The sequence below is a fragment of the Rhododendron vialii genome, chromosome 9a (assembly GCF_030253575.1).
Source record: "Rhododendron vialii isolate Sample 1 chromosome 9a, ASM3025357v1".
Taxonomy (NCBI): domain Eukaryota; kingdom Viridiplantae; phylum Streptophyta; class Magnoliopsida; order Ericales; family Ericaceae; genus Rhododendron; species Rhododendron vialii.
In genome coordinates this window covers 32479860-32494527 of record NC_080565.1, presented here as the reverse complement: position 1 = coordinate 32494527, position 14668 = coordinate 32479860, and the positions used below count along the sequence as shown (strand labels likewise).

General features: G+C 36.6%; 1 protein-coding gene across 4 annotated transcripts in view; it reads left to right on the top strand.

Moving 5' to 3' along the window:
- Window positions 1-14668, top strand: part of LOC131301121 (probable LRR receptor-like serine/threonine-protein kinase At1g56140) — a 477161-nt gene that overhangs the window by 43166 nt on the left and 419327 nt on the right. The gene's annotated exons all lie outside the window — the stretch shown is intronic.

The following is a 14668-nucleotide window of genomic DNA, read 5'->3' as shown; positions in this document are numbered from 1 at the left end:
AAAAGGCTAAGTTGTATCAATTTCAACTAATTTCTACTTCAATTCGAGAATGGGATTCAATTTAGTTTTTGTATTTTAAAACTAGGAAATTGAAAGAGTTTCGATTTTTGTAAAGCAGTTGGAAAAAGTTGAAGGGTATAGAATCTGATTTTCTCCATCAGCTTGATTGAGAACTGTCCATTAATATCGATTCAAGAGTTTACGAGCTTGCATGTGAACAAAATATCATAGACGCATAGTTCAAGTGATCTTACTAGGATGAGCTGTATCTAAGTATGCTTCGTTTAATAACACGCCTTGACTTATCCGTTATAACGTATAACCTACCAATCAACTTTGCAAATAATAACAAACATGTGTACTTGTTTGACATTTAGAACTTCATGTTCTTAGGATTGAAAGTAGATGTGGCAATTTGTGTCCAGTAATATGGGGGTTTCATCTAAATCCATCCATTTATAATTAGCTCAAACCCACCCATATTTAAATATGAGTTGTAATTGGGCCAACTTAATAAACCCACTTATTTTATGGGTTTAAATGGGTTGGAACTAAAAGATCCACTCGCCGTTATTTTTAATTTGCTCCCACTCAACTCAACTGATTTCCACAACTAAACTCTCATTATTTTTAATCACTACTCTCTCTCTCTCTCTCTCTCTCTCTCTCTCTCTCTCTCTCTCTCTCTCTCTCTCTCTCTCATCTTGGACTGTGTTTGTTGGAGAGATTAAAATTCTACGAATTGGGGGATGGTGCTGTGCGTAGCACCGTGCTGCGCACTTTCGAACCGTCGGATCATGCATGCATCTGACAGCTCGAATCTCATATCGGCAATGAACGACTCTCAATCGTTAGTTGCCGATATGAGATCCGAGCAGTCTGATGCACAATCTGGCGGCTCGGAGGTGCACAGCACCCAAAGTCCAAATTCTACACGATGAGAAGGGAGAGAGGGTTTTACTCTGGACCGTCCAACACACTTTTGGAGTGACTTATTTTTGTTTTTATTCTTTTTTTTTTTTTTTTTGCATTTGTTAGATTTGCCTCAAACTTTTAGGACTTATAATCGAAAAAGTATAATTTTTTTCATCAAAACTCATAGTTTTCTTAAAAAAAAGTAAAAAGCTGTCTTTTTTTATTTGTTTTTGTCCTTTTTTAAAAAAAAAATATAAGTTTCAAACAAAAAATTTTACTTTTTCAATTCCTCTCGCCGAGACGAATCAATAAGTCACAAAAGTTTTACGCAAAATTAAACTCACAAATGAGATTTTTTTTAATAGAGAAAAAAAGTCACTCCTTACTATTTAATCCAAACCACCCTAAACTGTTTTGAAAATCAAAACCGACTTTTTTCCCGACTCAACACATGAAATAATATGGGGACGCCAGCCAAATGCCATATAAAAGGAAGTAGTCGGGTCGGGTCGGGTCGGGTTTGGGTATGAATTGACCCATATTTGACCCAACCATTTTAACCTGTCTACTTTTGACCCGTATTCAACCCGTCCATATTCAATCCATGACCCGTTTTAACCCACCTAAATTCACCCATTTGGCACCTCTAATTGAAAGGCATCCTCTTTGAATTTCCTCCTTGTTCTTCTTTTGCCTTAATGTTTTATTTTATAGCCTTGTTTCCTAATTAATCTTTTACAAGGGGGTGGACACGGTGGTTGTGGTCGTGGTGAGAGAGAGAGAGAGACTTTTTAACTTGATTGTGATGCTTCGGGATTGGGAATTGGTGGAGTCCTAAGCCAAGGCGCTTATATATAGATTTTTTTTTTGGGTAACCGAGGTGTTCGGACCAACTTACGCGTACCTTGGGGGAGACTAGCACAGCAATCCACTGCCATGGCCCCCCGCTTAAATCATGGTTTGCTTCCGGGGGGAATCGAACTCTACCATATTGCAGCCTTGCAGGCACAGATTCGCCCTCACCATTGAGGCAACCCATGGGTGGGTATCTTTTTCTTCTATTAACACCAAACAAGATTTCGTCTATGCAAACAAAAAAAAAATACAGCTTTTATTGATCAAGGTATATAGAGAAGAAAAAAAGCTTTTTTTCTTTCCAATATATTATAGTAAGTATCACATAGGAAGTACTCCCGATTCTCTTCAGCCTTTGACAACCACAACTGATAAAGCAATTTAGACCCCCTCCGGAGATGGGAAAATTTCAGCTAGAAGCCTAAAACAGCTTGGAAAGCCCTTTAGAAATAAGAAGAAATAAATCACGAGTTCACGTTAATCGTGTTCAAAAAAGAAAAAATGTCCCCTAGTCCGCATTCGTTTTGCGTTAGAAGCCTAAAACAGCTTGGAAAGCCCTTTAGAAATAAGAAGAAATAAATCACGAGTTCACGTTAATCGTGTTCAAAAAAGAAAAAATGTCCCCTAGTCCGCATTCGTTTTGCGTCTCTTATATGCAATGTAGGCCCTGGAAGATAGAAGAATATAACGCGGAGAATGGTAGATTCTAAGAGCAAAAGCAAGTACACCTGTTTGTGTGAAATTTATTTGCCAGAATGACTATTGTTATTGTCGTACTCATAATATCAAAAGGTCCAAAAATAGTAATGGTGCGGCAGCCGTTTGGTGCCATTTTTGCTCAATTGCAAATTCATACCTTTGAATTGAATTGTCTCGATCATTGTTTTGATGCAATTTAGTTTGATTGGATATCGGAAGTTTGACAAAGCCAATGTGTGTTTTTTTTTTCTTTATTTGCAGCAGAGCGATATCCCGGGAGCAGATTGCCCACTGGCAAGGGCCAGTTCAAGGCACATCACGAGGCAGCGAGACCCATCCGGGAAGGCAACCCGATAGCATGTATTTTTTAAAGCGAGGGGAAGGGATCTCTTTTCTGCAATTGAAAAGAAATGGGGCAGATTTGATTTGGCACAACCTAACACCAAAACACCAGCAAGACCCTAGATCCAGCAGCCTCAGAACCGAAATCAAACTTAAGGTCCAAACAGCATTAACAGCGGATCTTGATCATGACCGGTACACAAGAACCAGAATCATTTTTAACAAAAACTATGAAAAACCATTGCATTTGAATGGCAGAAGCAGAAAAACCAGGAAATGGCACTCAGCTATATCAATAGCAACAGTCTAGGTTTGCAGAAAATCACCACCCAAACTACCTACATAGCACTCGTCTCCCCCCTAAATAGCAGCTTCTTCAACACCAGCAATAGACATTGCTAGCACCCCATACACGAACACAACAAAGCTGCTAGCCCACATACCATCACACCCATGCACAGCTTTGCACATACACCCACACCCACACAGCCAACCCAACAAAAACAAAAACACAACTTCGACAAAGCTAAAGTTGGTACCAAAGATGAGTTTTTCATTTTTTGGTAGCAAAAGATGATGGCGGATGGACTTAAAATTTGCCCACAAATTTGCCAAACTATGATTTCAGCAGCCTGAATGGCTCATGAATTGACTAGCTCTCACATAACATTGCGGAATCAATCTGCAGAAATCATAATAGCAACATTTGTTTCTCTAGTCATTTTTGGGCCACAGTATGGAAGGGGGAAGGAATGACTTTTGCTTTATTTGGTTTTAACTTTGGTTTTCTACTTTCATTTGCCCATTCAATTTTGTCTTGATTCTAGATGATTACCAAGGCAAGGGCAAATAGACCCTAGGAAACTGCATTTAATTTTCCCATTTTATTATAGAAGTACAGCACTATCAACAATATTGACAGTTGATTTCATGTGCATTAGTTTGCTAAATACATAAACCTATACAAAAACAAAAAGGAATACCCATATACATCTGACATTGCAGATCAAAAAAAAATATATACATCTGACAAACAAACAAAAACATACATACCCGTGGAACTGCTAGCCTCCATCTTTATGTATTTGCCATTTTACTATCTAGCTACCAAAACCGATCCTTGTTGACACTTAAATAGCCAGCCATAACTTTTCCTCCCGTGTTCCTCATTCCGTCTATAAGAAAGCACCAACTGGAACCCAAGGCTCCGACGAAGAAATCTGATTCCGCAGCCATCAAGAAATTAACGAGAGGGTAATTCGTGCTGGTTTCCCTCCCCAGGCTGGCTTCGTAAGTAGCCATTGACATGTTTCCCACCTGGCGTGTCACATTTCTAAGTAGAAATTCCAGTGGGGGTATGATCTCGATCTATCAATTACTTCCTGAAGAAAAGTAGTCCTATGAGAATTTGATCACAACAGCCAAACAAAAGTTATCAAAAAGAGTAAACACTATGATCAAACAACTCCAATGGAACTCAATGGGTTTGTGTTCAACTTCTGCTGAAAACGACCGGACTTATCCAATGTTTGCGGCCTATGAAGCACCTACATTCCTAGAGATCACTGTAACCGTGTCAGACACTCCAGGGACACATAACGGTGTGTCCATTACATTTTTAATATTTGTTAACGGTGGGACACTCCGAGGACCCACATGGGGACACAGCATGGTGATATGTACAGATTTTAAAAGCTTTTTGACAGCAAAATATTTGTAATTTCAATAGTATTTAGCCAACAAAAATGAAATATAAAACGCAAGTATATGTGCATAAGCATACACCATCACTCAATAATGGATTCCGATTCAATAGGAGTCCAAACCTAAATATGTAGTGGTTACAATGTAGGTTTGCATAACTGAAAGAACCGTTTAAAAAAATATTGAGGTATCTCCTGCCGTGTCTTGTCTGTGTCCCCATTTCTTTAGAATAGTCATGTCGCCTATCGGTCTCTATTTCCCCAGCCGTTTCTGTTTCCATGCAACATAGTCTGTGACACTGTGGCTTTTAGTCTGTTTGCATATATCTGGAGTTTATCCAGTAGGGGGTCTGGGTCAAAAGAAACCCTGACTAGAGTTCCTCGTCACAAAAAAACTTAAAAAGGTAACTTGAATGCAACTCTGATAGCCTCTCTGTATATCAGTGGCAGCGTATTTCAAATCAAAGAAAAAGAGCAATATAGTTTAGAAGTAGACAATTCCTTAAATAACAAATAAATGAAAGGAAAAAAGGCTCAGCAGGCAAGGGTTTTGCTAGGTTTCTTTGTATTAGTAATTGATGGAAATGGGCAACCATAAGAATCATAAATATTGTCCCGGTTTGGAATGTAAAGAGATGGATGAGACTGCTATATCGATAGACCAATGAAAGACTTTCTCAAGATTCTTATTAATTCACAGGTTGATTGAATTTGAATAGACACTTGTGTTGTTGAATAAGGGCACACACCTTAATTGGATTCGGGTTGGATTGTACCCTTGCTATAGCATATTTATATTGTATTTGGTAACTATTTGCAAAGGAAAAAAATCGTGATATTTTGTTTTTTATGTAAGAATGAGAACCAGATCTACTACTTCAGCTAGGGTCTTTCTGTCAAGAAGATAAAAGGATATAAAGCACAAGAAAACTGTAAATAACCTGCATCTCTGTGGATAGCCAGATGCTGACAAGGTGCGGGAAGTGCTTTCTTATGCGTTCAGCACGTTTCATGAATTCTTCAAATTCAAATATCTTCATTTCACATGCCTTATCGCCCATCCTCACATGTATGCTTAGCAATGGCCTAGGCATCCACGGTTTGTGATTGGACCATACAAATTGCTCCATTTCAAATTGCGGTTCTTCTCTAACTCCCTGAAGAGGATTTTCTCAAAAGGCATTACTCATTAGTTTACAAAAATAACTGACATAGATCTTCTTTCAACGATATCAAAAGTACGGATCGTTTCAGAAACACTTTCCGTAAGTTACACCGTTTGCTCTCGTTTGAAATTAATATCTGAACTCCAAACTTATCCAGAAACTTCAATTTGAAGCTTGACTTTGAGAAACAGGTTTAAGTGACAAAAAAAGACTTGGACTTTGAACTTGAAAGAAAGGTTCTAAGGACAAGGATTACAAATAAGCTTCAACAGAAAGCCTTCTCTTGTGGAATTGGTAATACGCGAGTCTTTTAGTTACTTAGTTGCTCTATAGCTATATAGCCTTGTTTTTGCAAGCTATCCATTTCAGTACTGGATTCCAAAGACATTGATATCTCTCGCAAGCTATTAACATTTCCAAACTATTTAATGAATATTAAATGCAACTATCGATGAACGGTTTTAATCCAAAAGATGTATTTATTCACGTTGAATTTGTAGACATGAAAAGGTATGTCTATTTGGTTTAAAATAATAGACATGATCAAATGAAAAAGGTGCCTATTGGGGTGAAATGAATGGACATGGCAATTATAAATGGATATGATTATTGTCTTTAAGGTGTAATCTTTAGCCAACGGTCAGGATCCATGCTTGTATAAATGCAAGGGGTTCTACGTACCGATTCGGTAAGTTGACTAGAACAATTCTAATTTTTCTCTCTCTAGATTATCTCCTAAGTCTATTCTTGTTGGGTTAGCAAAATCTGAATGTATTGGGGCTCTCTTCATTGGTGCATGACGCAATAAGACAATAGTCTTTAAGATTGAGCTTCACTATATCTTGGAGATGGCTTCGCGGTAACCTGGTGCACACCTGATTGATCACTCAAATTGGTGGGGGCGAATATCGTTTTAAGAATATAGATACATATATTATATATAGTTATCTTATTTTGTGATTCTTTTTTATTCGGAATGAACTTAATTAGTCAACTACTTGTTGATTTGGTTTTTTTTTTATCGGGAAAAAATATTTTATTAATCTTTTAAAAGACTTATAAAGATTAAACCAATTGACGAATTTGGTAGAGTCAACCTTGATTTTAGAAAAATGGAACAAATTTTTTTAAAGAGACGTCTTATAAAAGGAAATGAGTTGGACTTTTTAAATGGTGCAAATACTTCGTTCAAGTTTTTAAAAATAATAACTGATACCAAAGGAAAGACACAATTTGACAAGAAATTATTTATAATTTTGAATAAAAATGTAAAATGTGTACAAATAATTAAGAGCTGTTTCGGAACAGTTGAAATTCCAAATTTTGTAATTTTGAGCCACATAAATATTAGAAAAGAGAAAAGGTTAATTTGAACAAAAAATTAAATCCATTAGAAAAAGTAAAATCATTTCCAGAGATTTATCAAAATAGTTAAATGTAACTTATTTTTTGAATAACTCGTCATTTGAAGAAATAAATTTTATGCATTAGAAGAATGAACGCAATAGCAAAAAAGTCATACCGTTGCCACCAAGGTTGTCAATACAGCACCGTACCGGCCGGTACATACCGTTGTTTCATAAAATAGAAACCTCACTGTTCTAGCTAGTTTCGTTCCGATTCCAATACCGCTCGGGTAACGGCCATATCGGAAAATACCGATCCTGAATGAAGGCAACACACAGTTTTTGTTTGGATTTTGCTATGTTACAGACATATTTCCATGGCTCGTGATCATAGGGTATTGTGGCCCGAGATATGATTTCAATTGAAAAATAGATTGCGGAGTTAAATTTACTAGCTTTAGAAGAAGAGTTGATAACACTTGAGAGATTTCGATCTTAGAGATCTGAGAGCTATTCTTAACTCTCCGGACTTGACCACTAAACCAACCGCAACCATGTTTGCGAATCAATTAAGAAACGATCCCAAACTAAAAATCTGAATTATATATATAACCAACAGATTGGAGATCAAACAATATCCAGAAAACAAAAAGTTTACTCTTGGTTCGTAAGGACTAGTACCGGGCCACTGCCCCCTTTTGATTTAGCAATAAAACCTCTCCTTTCCGAGTTTAACAAAATATGTGTGAAAGCCCACAACGACCCATGCATGATCGGTGCATCTCCTATTGCGGTAATGAGTAGAAGCAAAATAAAGTAAGCAGAGCAAGAACCAAAACAGAGTACTACATCAAAAAAACCATTGGAGAGAGAGAGAGAGAGAGAGAGAGAGAGAGAGAGAGAGAGAGAGAGAGAGAGAGAGAGAGTAATGCATACCCATTGCAGACTTCGGTGGCCATTGGGAGAGTGTCTTCTGTGTTTCTTTTGTTCATCCTTCCCTGGAAGTTATGTTTTTGTGAGTATAACGTTGACCTTTGAACTTGTCCCAATTTACAGTTTAAACATTGTAACCTTCTTGTTTTAATAACAAATTTCTTTATTTTCTGGTCAAAAAAAAATATAGTAGAGGACACTCCTGATCAGGTCTTTTACTCTAAGCCGTTGGATTGTGTTTTTAACGGTCCGAATCTGCGGATATAAGCTTAGGTTCAGACTTTTACTCTAAGCTGTTGGATTGTGTTTTTAATAGTCCAGATCTGCGGAATATTTATGACCAGTCACAATTAACTTTTTTCCGAAAAAGTTTGATTAAAATTTGGACCATTAAAAATACGATCCAACGGCTGAGTGGTGGTCCGGACATAAGCTCTGGTCAGGATGCCCTGATAGAAACCGGACTGCAGTAGAGGATGTGTATTTATAGGTCCAACTCAACTATGACTACCAAAGGGTTGCATACCGATTGTGTAACAACTCTTTGTGTAGCACGGATTATCACTAGTTCATAAAATAATAAGACAACGCTAGCACTTCTCATGATTTATGGAATTGGTCAAATCCGATACCTAGAGTGACTCCATTTGAATTCAGATATTCTCTGTACTAGTTGTGTGCTTAAGATTATATTCCTTAATCATCTCAAACTACTACTACTTGTCCCAGTTCTCTTCTAACTCGATAAAAAAAACTAGTTATATTTTTAAATTGGTAATGAATTTTATATTTAATATGGATCTTGTTTGATAAATCTCGATTTGTTCTATAATACAATGTTTTCAAAATCACCTAAAACATTATAAATTGCAAGATATAATCAATTAAAAAGTAGCACGAACTTCCAAGAGTGACAATTAAATTGGGACGGAAGTAGTATAAACGATAGCAAGTCCTGGCCGGCCAAGAAGCTTTTGGCCCAATGACATTAGACGTGCAACTAGCTAGGTGCTAGGAGTATAGATGTCAAGAGTCCAACCCCTCTTTGGCTCTTCCAACATGTTAATCTAATTATTCTAACAGTGCTAACTTTTGCCAATAAAAAACGATAGCATGTCCTTAGCGGGTATTAATTATCAAAATACGTCGTGGACTGTCATTTTCCCAAAATTTTAAATTCTTCCATGATCACCCTGCTCATTCTCACCTTGCCAAACCCCATCGCCGTCAATTCTCCACGGAGCACTGTCGAGCACAATGAATTGTTATGCTGGCCATTGATTATATACAGGAGTAGTACTATTAAAGAAGGTGTTTTTTTTTTTTTAGAAGCATCCGGAATTTGCCACGCGTCACCTACTTATAACTGCTATGCTATGCGCAGGAAAAATCCAATTATCCAAATGCACCCTGTCGGTGTACATCACACAAATTTTTGCTTGATGCATGTACATTAAACAATTAAGCTTTTTGTACTTCAAATTCGGGAAAGGAAAAAAAGATTCAGAAAATGTGATGAGATTATGTCACATGTATCACATTGAAATTTAACTAACAATCCAATGAATTCTCGAGACTAGTCATATCCACGTTCCTTCTCACGAAAAATCATTATACAATAATTGTTCAAAGACTCATAAAAACTTTATTTCGTATAATTTCCATTCTCACAATCTTCCATGCGACACTGGTTTAGTACAAAAAAGGACTTTTACACCACTAAAGTAAAAGAAAATTGATTTTCACACTTCTCTTTTATCCAAATGCACTCCTCTTCTTCTTTTTTTTTGTGGGGATGTGAAATTACATTATTCTCCTTTTCCTGTCTGAAAAAATGTATAAAGGGTAATTTTGTAATTCTACATGAATGAAGACAAAAAAAGAGTGTACTTGGATAAAAGGAGAGTGTGAAAATCAATTCCCAACTAAAAATCGGCATATGTGGGATGGAAGTCTATCTGTAGATGAAGATATAATTAGGACGAAACACCGGACACATTTATCGAATAAATCAACAGTGACTCACTCACCTATTAAATATACCATATAAATTACATTATTCTTCTTCTTCTTTTTTCTCTCTCTCTCTCTCTCTCTCTCTCTCTCTCTCTCTCTCTCTCTCTCTCTATATATATATATATATATATATATATATATATATATATATATATATATATAAAGGGTAATTTTGTAATTCTTTTTTTTCTCTTTTTTTTTTAATAAAAGCATCGGATGTCTCGAGATTGGAGTATGTGATCGAATGAATAAAAATAGTTTGAACTAAATAATCTATTAGTAGGATGCTTCCACCGTTATCAGGCATTGTTTGACTCTGCATTTTTTTATTCTCTTTCGAAAATATATATTTTTCGATATTCCTTGCATCAAGAGTATACATATTACCTAGGAATAGGACCCTTAATTACTCCAAACCCAAAGTAGTAATTAATACTCCACAAATTTATGGCAACAAAGGTCACAGCGTACGTAGTTATTTTAAATTCAAAATGTTTCTCACAATGCAGATGTGGACTCGAATAAACTGATTTGTGCCTGCCAAAGAATGCAGACGTTCGTTTGGGGTTTTGAAAGTAATAAATAAGGAGAGATAGATAGAAAAGATTTGTTGAAATCTATGCCCAAAAAATTGGAATCCTCTAAATGAAAAGGTCATTATGACCTTAAAATAAAGGAAACAAAAAGAAGGCAAATAATATTAATATGATATGGTCTATTAACTTGAGTGAAGATCGGAAAAAAGAACGACGTCAAATAAAGTTATAATCGCGGCAACACCAAATTATCAGAATATATATTAATTTGGGATATCGGGGACTCTAATGTCCCCATGAAACGGCGCCAAAACGACGTCATCACGTGGGTTTGAGGGGGTCTCTTCTCTTTGGTTGTTAAGTCTCATTTGGCACGGCGAAACAGATTGATGATCTATTGATTTTTTTGTGGGTCCATTTCGGATCTCACAAAAGGGATTCTAATCGCTTATTATTCATAACATTTTTATAATAATGAGATGTTCAAATCATCATTGTGATACCCGAAATAGGCCCTCACAAAATTAATGAACCGGTAATCTATTTCGCTCGGCCAAACGGTAGCAAATCAAAGGAGGAGGGGTCCTAAACCCATTAAACGGCGCCGTTTTATAGGTCGGCAAAGGGAATCGTTCCAAAGGGACGGCAGAGTCTCCCAATCCATCAAAGGGACGGCAGAGTACCCGAATCCATTAATATATGTAGTAGTTTATTAACTGAATATACTTTATTATAGTCAAATAATCCGGAAAACCGTAGGCAAGATCTACAGAGGCGCCGGCAAGTGAGGGGAGTGTGGATCGGACGCCATGGGAAAAAAAAAAAAAAAAGAATTTGCTCTAATCATAGCCTACAATTTATTTATTAGTTTAGTTGACCCCATAAAAATATTACACGGTGAACCCATTACCGAAACAGGGAGAAGTTAGAACTGGCCCCTTCTTTGTCTCTCTTCTCTCTTTGACCAGTTTTATCACCGAAGATGGCAAAAATAATAAAAATAATAATAATAACCACCGGATATTCGGACCAGCTTCTTCCGCGTGCACCTCAACTAATTTTGGTGTTCGAAATAATGACCGGACAAACCCTCCAACAGCTCCAAGATTTGAATGTTTGGTCTCCGTAAAATTCGAACATGCAACCTTATGGAGGACAATCATTTGGAGTATTGCTTTTCTCATTCTATTTGGCCAAACTTCTTAGGCTTAAGATTGCAAATTTTTAGATAACTGTCTATGAGAATTGTGTATTTTTCATGAGAATTGTGTATTTTCTGTGAGAACTGTCTATGAGAATTGTGTATTTTCTATGAGAACAGTGTATTTTTTTTATAAAAACTGTGTATTTTTCTAAGAGAACTATATATTTTTTATGAGAATTGTGTATTGTCCATGACAATTATATATGAGAACTATGTATTTTCTATGAGAATTGAGTATTATCCATGAGAACTATGTATTTCTATGATACCTACGTATTTTCTATGAGAACTGTGTATTTTAGTGTGTGTTGAGACTATTTGAATTGTGTACTTTTCAGTTCACATAGTCATTTCAAATAATTCTCATAGAACTGACTATGAGAATTAACAGTTCTCATAGCTAGTTCACATAACTAAGAGTATTTTTGTCCGAAACAGTTCTCATAAGGACAGTTCTTAGGGAAATAGTTTTTATGGACAATTCTCATAGAAACAGTTCTCACAGAATTTTTCATAGCAAATGGTATTTTTTTAATCTTTCATAATTTCGTATTCAATATGGATCTTGTTTAGTAGATATCATCGAGTAGATTCCAAAAATATAATTTTTTTTACAAATGAATATCTACAACAAAAGATATGACTTTTTGAAATTTAAACAATATTTTAATGGTGTACCAGTGCTCATAGAGCATTGGATAATTTTTCTATACTAGATGTTCTCTAGTTCCGTCCGCTGATGCGTGTGGAAGGACATGGTTGGAATAAAAAATACAAATAATTGTACAGGACTAAAATAAGACCGAACCTAATTTTTTGGGCCGGCCTAAAAATTCCCCTATCTTTTTCGGTATTTTACGGATAGAATGTGTAAGGTTGAGACGTGAGATAATTCATCAGTGAATTCCCTCGACGCAAGTCCAGTGGTCTGAAATGTCTTGAGTCATTGTACAAAAACAGCGAAATTTGCAAAAAATGGGGCCCCAATGGTGTGTCATTTTCGGCTTCAATGGCATCAAGAATGGCTTTGGCATTGGTGCCACGTCAGCAAACCCAACAACCAATTAGAAATGGCATTTCACTATTGCACTATCGATGGAAGTAAGTAGGAAAATGTAGGAAAATGATACAAATGGAATCTTGTAGAAAATTGCATTGCACAAACGATATGTATCGGAAAAATTAAGTGTACAGGGATAATTTGGTCATTTTAGTAGTAGAGGGATAGTTTGGTCATTTTAGTCATTTAAATTTACAAGGGTAATGTAGTCATTTTAGTGTACATTAATATTTTAGTCATTTTAAATTTTAGTAAATAGTATGTAATTGAATTAATGAGCAGGTCAGGTTTGCTTCTAAATAAATGGGTCGGGTTGTGTATGGGTAATTAGACTCATAATTAATGGGTTTAAATAGGTCAATGACCCATTAAAGACCCAATCCACTTGCAACTTACTTATTTTGGCCGAAACCCGCCCATTTGCCACCCCAATCACCAGTGACAATAGAAGCTCCAGCTTTGATCGTCCAAGTTCGGCAAGGCCCATGACAAGCACAATCGGGAGACGACAAATGCATGACATGCTTCGATCATGCGATTGGTTGAGAGCATGAATAACTTACAGTGCGTCCCATTCTACTATGATCCAAGAATAGTTCCATTTCAAGGCTGTTTCTAGAGCACAATGAAAGCCCAAAGCTTCAATAATCCCAGGAGAGAAGGAGCCTTTGGAAGAAGGACTCCATAGCTCTAAAACAGTGGGTTAGATCTGTGGATACAAGACTTTGCTCTGATTTAATTGCACCCATATTAGTGGATGGTGGAATTGGTTCCTCGTGATTTTGTTACCGCCTAAACTGGCTTGGACATCTTGCATGCATAATTCGTACAAAAAGAAAAAGAAAAGTCATTTGGACCCTGGATTGAAAGTATGGTATAACCATTCAATTCAAGCTAAAGTCATTATTAAAAACATGTACACTTCTACGATGCATGAACACTTCTAAGAAGTTGGCTTGTTGTGTCGGACACCAATGTGATACTCATTAGACAATCCCCCGTTCCACAAACAATAGAATTCTGTCGTTCTCTTATGTAGAACTAATGATCAACCCTCTTGAATGGTTGGAATCCGTTCGTCTTTTGTTTCTGTTTTTTTTTCTGAGTCAAGTCACATCCATTGAGCTAGAAGATTATGATCTGGCAGCCAACCATGCTTTTCCTAGTAAATGAGGAAGATATGGAAACAAACAAATGGGAGAGACTTAGAAAGACTTCTGTCACATTATTGAGCTAGAAGATTACTATGATTTTTCCAGCAGTCAACCATGCTTTTCCAAGTAAATGTGAAAGACATGGACACAGACAAATGCGTAAGACTTGGAAAGACTTCTGCACATTACAAAGACAAATGGAAATATACGCGTTCTTTGATTTGTATACGCGTGATTTCCAGTCAAACCACAAGATTTTTCATCGCAGTGATTTATGTATACGCGTTCTTTTATTTGTATTTGTAGACTCAATCTAATTAGAGGTCTGTTTCCACTGCCCATTAATTTCTGAAAACCCTTCTCTCTCTCTCTCTCTCTCTCTCTCTCTCTCTCTCTCTCTCTCTCCCTCCCAATAATACTGTATATAATCTGAAGTTCTGAACAAATACATATAGGCTAGGCTTGAACGGATCTCCCTTGATTACCAATCCATTTGACTTAGGAAGAAGAAAGTAATGGGTGGATCACCAACACCATCAGTTCTTTGTGCCTTGGCCTTGTACTTTGTATTCCTCCTGGGTTTGGACCGCTTGGTTTAGATTGTTCGAGCTTAAAATGGTACTACTCCTCCTTCCAAAGGTACTCTCTCTCCCTCTCTCCTTCTCTCTTTCTCTCTGTGTTTGGGAGATCCATGCCTACTATGGCGTTACTCACGTGGTACTTCCAACTATTTATGTTG